The 7,500-nt window shown below is 34.3% G+C and overlaps 5 non-coding genes across 5 annotated transcripts; all 5 read right to left on the reverse strand.

Moving 5' to 3' along the window:
- Nucleotides 1-410: 410 nt before the first annotated feature.
- Trnak-cuu lies at nt 411-483 on the reverse strand. Its single transcript has one exon. It is a non-coding gene; the product is annotated as a tRNA-Lys (tRNA).
- A 1,161-nt stretch (nt 484-1,644) lies between these two features.
- On the reverse strand, nt 1,645-1,717 carry Trnak-cuu. The gene has a single exon. It is a non-coding gene; the product is annotated as a tRNA-Lys (tRNA).
- Nucleotides 1,718-2,607: 890 nt separating this feature from the next.
- On the reverse strand, nt 2,608-2,680 carry Trnak-cuu. Its single transcript has one exon. It is a non-coding gene; the product is annotated as a tRNA-Lys (tRNA).
- Nucleotides 2,681-3,289: 609 nt separating this feature from the next.
- Trnak-cuu lies at nt 3,290-3,362 on the reverse strand. The gene has a single exon. It is a non-coding gene; the product is annotated as a tRNA-Lys (tRNA).
- Nucleotides 3,363-5,588: 2,226 nt separating this feature from the next.
- On the reverse strand, nt 5,589-5,661 carry Trnak-cuu. The gene has a single exon. It is a non-coding gene; the product is annotated as a tRNA-Lys (tRNA).
- Between the last annotated feature and the right edge of the window lie 1,839 nt (nt 5,662-7,500).

Raw genomic sequence — 7,500 nt, forward strand, 5'->3', positions numbered from 1 at the left:
CTATTTCATTTTAAACAATATTCTATATAATTATGTATTCAATCCTATTTTGTATAATATGATAATATTTAAGATATTGAATTCCTTATCATTATCAGTATTATTTTCAATCTAGCATGCTAAAAGCCAGCTACCATCTAAGCAAACCCTTTATCTTCTATATACCGGGTCGACGTGAATGTATTATTTTTTTTACACCCACTTCATTGCAAGACGTACTTTACCAATTAGGTGCATTAGGTGAATACTTTAACAAAGAATTTACATAATTTATTATTACTACAGTCAGTTGCATCTAAAGAGTTGGTGCTAAAGTAAACAAATTTTCGCCTGCTCTTATCTGCGGACAGACAGATGCTTGCATACGCTGAGCGAATGGCCAGAAGATACAACTGGCTTACTAAATAGAGCGCCCAACGTGGGGCTCGAACCCACGACCCCGAGATTAAGAGTCTCGTGCTCTACCGACTGAGCTAGCCGGGCTCTGTTGTTCGTTGAAGGCATTATAATGAATAATAATAAAGTCACCCTCGTTCTGTTGCGAGTTCAAGTACTATAAGAATCCTCCTTTGCTGCAACACAGCGCCACATCTGAATCACCTATTTCACCCTTCTGGATCTGCGCTATTTCTCCTTGGAATATATTTTTGTAACTCTTCATACACAAAAAGTCTTCCGCCAAACGTAGCACTCGGCCTCAACGGCGGTGCTTTAGAGAGAAAGAGAAGCACATCTCACTATTTATAAATTGTACAGTGAATGTTACGTTTTTATTAACGTTTTTGATAAAGTGATTGGCGGATTTTAAGGACCTCATTGCGTGTTCCGAAAACTTCCTCGTTTATGTGACGCATTCATATCCTCTTCTATATTTGTCACAGTGAACTCATTTCTTCCTCGTCTGTCCTACTTCCTGTATGCGAAACTTTAATACACTTTTTCGTTTTTGCTACAACACACACCACCTTCTGTGATCTATATATTTTACCCACATGAACGTTGGATTGTTCTCCTATGAATTTATTGAATGTAGTTTATTATCTTGTCCCTTTATTTCTCTGTGTGAATCTTATAGCCAAATGTGTATATATTTATCTTAAAGCCAAATGTTTATATATTTATCTTATAGCCAAATGTTTATATATCTATCTTATAGCCAAATGTTTATATATTTATCTTATAGCCAAATGTTTATATATCTATCTTATAGCCAAATGTTTATATATTTATCTTATATTCAAGACTACTCATGTTTTTCATATTTTAATTAGTTTATACTGTTTTATTTCCCTTTACTTCTCTTGCTTTACTACGGGATTGCCATCAAGCTTACGCTTGGGTAATATTGCCTTAGAAATAAGGTCAATTTGTGAAGATTTTACTCTAAGGGGTCTCCCCATACATTTACATAGAGTAGTCGACCCAAGTGCATTTAATCTTAAGGATCTTCATAACTCCGTAAAACAAATAAACTTTCTATATATGACCTCGTACTTAAGCAAGAATTTTAACATCTTGAATGGCAACTCAAACTTTTTACTATCTAAATAAATATGAGTTTCTTGCCTGGTTTTATAGGGACAACCAGTTGCATGTGAAGAGTAAATGTCTGTCCAAGATTTAAATCTAATAGACTAAATAGAGCGCCCAACGTGGGGCTCGAACCCACGACCCCGAGATTAAGAGTCTCGTGCTCTACCGACTGAGCTAGCCGGGCTCTGTTGTTCGTTGAAGGCATTATAATGAATAATAATAAAGTCACCCTCGTTCTGTTGCGCGTTCAAATACTATAAGAATCCTCCTTTGCTGCAACACAGCGCCACATCTGAACCACCTATTTCACCCTTCTGGATCTGCGCTATTTCTCCTTGGAATACATTTTTATAACTCTTCATACACAAAAATGTTCAAAATTTATTAATGTATTTACTAATACTGCTTTGGAGACGAGAGTGCTTTGGAGAGAAAGAGAAGCACATCTCACTATTTATAAATTGTACAGTGAATGTTACGTTTTTATTAATGTTTTTGATAAAGTGATTGGGGGATTTTAAGGATCTCATTCGGCTTGTCTACCGATGATCATCGTCAAAACTTCTCGTCTTGTTCCAATCGACAACAAAACTTCCTCGTTTATGTGAAAAAGTATGGATGAGAATGACGCATTCATATCCTCTTCTATATTTGTCACAGTGAACTCATTTCTTCCTCGTCTGTCATACTACCTGTCTGCGAAACTTTGAATACCCTTTTTCGTTGTTTCTCAATTCTTTTCTTTTATTGCCATATTATACATTCGTGAAACAATGTAGCCAAAATAAAATATGATATAACCATTACTATAAATAGATGTGTTATATATTTATATACATGATGTACGTGTAAATGTATATGTATGTTGTATATGTATATGTATTTCTCTTTATATTGTGTAGACACACACACGTGTGTGTGTGTGTGTGTGTGTGTGTGTGTGTGTGTGTGTGTGTGTGTGTGTGTGTGTGTGTGTGTGTGTGTGTGTGTGTGCATACATATATACACACATACACACATACATATATATCATATATATATGGCCCTAATATAGATTTGAAGGACTAAATAGAGCGCCCAACGTGGGGCTCGAACCCACGACCCCGAGATTAAGAGTCTCGTGCTCTACCGACTGAACTAGCCGGGCTTCCCTGATACCCTATGTATATGAGTGCACGAACTTATCCTCATGTGGCGGATAGGACTGTTACAACACTTTCTGTGATCTATATAGTTTACCCACATGAACGTTAGATTATTCTCCTACGAATTTATTTAATGTAGTTTATTATCTTGTCCCTTTATTTCTCTGTGTGAATCTTATAGCCAAATGTTTAAATTTTATCTTTTATCCAAGACTACTTATATTTTTGATATATATTAATTAGTTTTTATTGTCATGTGTCTATTTCGCTTGCCTTACTACGGGATTGCCACCAAGCTTACTCTTAGGTAATATTGCCTTAGAAATTAGGTTAATTTGTGAAGATTTTACTCTAAGGGGTCTCCCCATACATTTACATAGAGTAGTCGACCCAAGTGCATTTAATCATAAGCATCTTCATAACTACATAAACAAATACACTTTCTATATATGGCCTTGTACTCTAGCAAGAATTTTAACATTCTTAATGGCAACTCAAACTTTTTATTATCTAAATAAATATGAGCTTTTTTGCCTGGTTTTATAGGGACAACCAATTGCATATGAAGAGTAAATGTCTGGCAAGATTTAAATCTAATAGACTAAATGGAGCGCCCAACGTGGGGCTCGAACCCACGACCCCGAGATTAAGAGTCTCGTGCTCTACCGACTGAGCTAGCCGGGCTTACATTACATGACTAGCAATGCTAATATATAACTATATAAATATGCATTTATTTATATATAAATGCACACACACACAAACACCCACACACATACCCGCACACGCACACGCACACGCACACACACACGCACACAACACACACACAACACACACGCACACACACACACACACATATATATATATATATATATATATATATATATATATATATGCGTGTATATATACATATATATTACATATATTTATATTTTTATATATATATGCTATATATGACATATATGCAAATATGTATATATGTGTGTGTATATATATATATATATATGCATATTCATATATATATATATATATATATATATATATATATATATATGTGTGTGTGTGTGTGTGTGTGTGTGTGTGTGTGTGTGTATGCATATAAATATATATATGCATATATACATATATATGCATATATATACATACATATACATACGCATATATATATGGATATATATATATATATATATATATGCATATATATATATGCCTATATATATATATATATGCATATATATATAAAGATATCCACATATATGTGTGTGTGTGTATATATATGTACATATATATATATATATATATATATATATATATATATATGTGTGTGTGTGTGTGTGTGTGTGTATATATATATATATGAGTTCACTTGGTTTTATCCAGGGACAATCGTATACTTACGGATTAAGAGTCTCGAGATTAAGAGTCTCGTGCTCTACCGACTGAGCTAGCCGGGCTTCATGGATGAGAAAACACGTACTCAGCACATTGTAATTGTGGACAATAGGCATGGAAGAATCCGCACTTGATGTTATTCAGAACTCTCTGTGAGCCACCTATTTGGTCCATCTGGATTTGGACTCTTTTCTCTTTGGAATGCATTTCATGGTTTGTATTTGTATTCTACATATTCATTATATGTGAACCTTCAAGCCTCGATTTATTTTTTATTTTCAAATTGGCTGTCAGAATATTCTACTATGAAATCTGCGGACAAAAGACACCAACATTTACTTACTGTCGAACGAGTTTGCTATGAATACATGAACCCCATTTGGACTTACCAAAGATATCTAAAACTTTATTTTCTGTTTGGTTTTACAACAGTTATTCATGGAACAGACGAAAAGTGCAGCAGGAAGGCCTATGAAAAATTACTAATAATAACTACTGATCTAAAAATTTGGGAAATATATGAAATTTATTTTAGAGACAAGATAAATAGTATGCCGCTTGCCGCTATGCATATGTAAACCATGAGCATAGAAGTGCATGTATATATATACACATGTCAATGCGTAGATGTAATAACACATGTGTATTTGTATGATTTTATATTTTTTTTTCTTTTTTCTCTCTTTCACTGAGATCCTATTAGAAGCTCTTGATGTATTTAGCTCTTAAGTCTAGTCTTCAAATACTAGGACTCTGTGGGCTACCAGAACCTGTTCAGTAGGTACTTGCTTCCAGCGAGGACATCAAAGTCACACAGAACTTTCCATATCTCGATAGTATAGTGCATGACCCTAAGCTGTCATTTCAGGAATTCAATAGTTGGATTGGCCTGGCAGCAGACGGCATGGATTCGATAAGAATATTCTGTGATGTTATTGTGTACGTTTTACTGTATGAACTTTATTCTGTGCCTTAGAGTCTCGACTTTATGCATTTTGGAAGGATCTTGAATTAGATTATGGGGTACATTTAGCTGGATTACATGTCTAACCAACAACTGCATCGGGAGACGGCACAGTCAATCTATACACACACTAGGCTCGACCCACCAGGTTTCTCCTCAAGAGAAATAGAGAAGGTCATTGGTACAACCTAGGGAGTCATGAAGAAGTGAAAATGGGCCTATTGTTTTTTCTCTTGTCTCTCTAGGTATCTCTTCATCTCCACCTCTGCATTTATTTCATATCTATCCCCATTTCCCTTTTCTCTCAAATGTAGTTCAATATTTTACATCTTGACAACTACTTTTCAAGTGTACAAAAATATTCATCCCTCGGCATCGACCATTGAAACAACTTAATCAAGTCGCCGACTATTATGTCGACTTGTATGATCTTGTATCTTGAGAAATGCTGATAATAAACCGATGAGCTCTTCGCATTGTTCTGTCTAGAGACAAATAATACTTGTTGATGGTGAATGGCTGTCCCAAATTTAGATCTAGAGATGTAAACAGAGCGCCCAACGTGGGGCTCGAACCCACGACCCCGAGATTAAGAGTCTCGTGCTCTACCGACTGAGCTAGCCGGGCTTGCTTCCACTGAGAATGTGGAGACAAAATCATTGTAGTGGAAGTGGTTATCCTGTTTATGCTGCAGACAGGGCTCGGAAAGTCCATGTTTGGTACATAAAACAGAACTATCTGTGAGGCAGGTGCTTCATCCATCATTATCGTTATTATTGTCATTATTATTATCATTATTGTTATCATAGTTACTATCATTACTGTTATCATTATTGTTCTTATCTTTATTATTATCATTATTGTTATGACCATTATTTTCATAATCATTATTGTTATTATTATTATTGTTATTATCATTATTGTTATTATCAGTCATTAATTGTATTGTTATTATTATTATTATCATCATTATTAGTTTTGTTATCATCACATTACCATAATCATTATTATCATCATCACCAATTATTTTATGAATATCATTCAGCTTCGATTTTATTATTGTCATATTCTAAATCGTTTGTTTCCAAATCAGCTGCCACACGATTCACTACCGTCAAGTCGAACATCATGTGCAGCATCTTATCAAAGAAGCTATATAAGGCTTACTTGCCTTAAATAGTTAACAATGTTTACTAAGCGTTTTTAAACTAATTCTTACATGAACTGAAAATATTTGTTATTCTGATGCGTTTTTCGTTCACCTATTGAGCATATAACGTATATTTGTTTTATTTCGAGCAACTGCAAGGATACATCTAGTAGGGCATTAGAGGGGGAAGAAGGCGGTTAATGAAAAGAATGCCCCCAGGAAGTGCTGCATGAGATTAGAGTGACGCCACTGAAAAAAAAAAAATTGGGGAGCAATTGTTCTAATTAGTGCAATACAGTACAGAGGTAATATAGGCGGGCCCACTGTATGTGTATTAGATATAATGTATAGACTATTTTATTCGGCATGCTTGATATCATCCGCATAACCTTGTATGAGGAAGTGTGACAGATATGCTTCTACTTTAATACCAGCCTTGCAAAGCAGTGTGTCAAAGTACTGTGGCAAAAAAAAAAATAATAATAATAATAATATATATATATATATATATATATATATATATCTTGTTACCTATGTTGGTTCACATCTAAACAATTATTGTTTCCACTTCGATAATCTTTTGACTGGTTCATCAAGGACCAAACTTAGGCCTGATAAGGGACCATATATATGTCTCCTACTCTCCAACGTGAGAATTGAACTCATGTACTCGTGATTAGTGCCAGTTTGTTAAAATTGTGGGAACACCGACCCATTGAACATTCATTTATACGGACATACATATACATAGAAATAAATGTATATATGTCTATCTATCTGAAAGATATACATTTATCTATCAATCCGGAATGCATGTACGTCTAGATAAAGAGATATTCATTTATGTCTTTATATATGTATATCTGTCTTGCTCAAGTAGCTAAGTTTGAAGAATTAGTCTGCTGGGGAAGTGATACTCAGGGCAGCTATACCAGTTTATTAAACCCGCAAATTTTATCAATTGAAAAAAAAATATTCCCATAAAAAATATTCCCAAGAAGACAAGTAAGTGTAACATAACAATCTCATAGTTTATGTACTGAAAGACTATCAACCACAATGCAACATAGAAAGAAATAGCCAGCATCTTGTTTGGCATAAAATTTTACATGGCATTTATTTAGGTCATGCTTATTCACAATGCACAAAAATAAGTGTTAACGTAAACTTACACCATCACGTACCATCATGTGACATTGCTGAACGGTGGACCATGATGGAGGTATATATCATCATTCAATCTAATATACAAGCATTATTAATATTCAAATTCACTTTCATGCTAATATACTGTAATCTAAATGATGATGCTGCAA

Source organism: Penaeus chinensis, chromosome 13 (assembly GCF_019202785.1).
Source record: "Penaeus chinensis breed Huanghai No. 1 chromosome 13, ASM1920278v2, whole genome shotgun sequence".
Classification (NCBI taxonomy): Eukaryota; Metazoa; Arthropoda; class Malacostraca; order Decapoda; family Penaeidae; genus Penaeus; species Penaeus chinensis.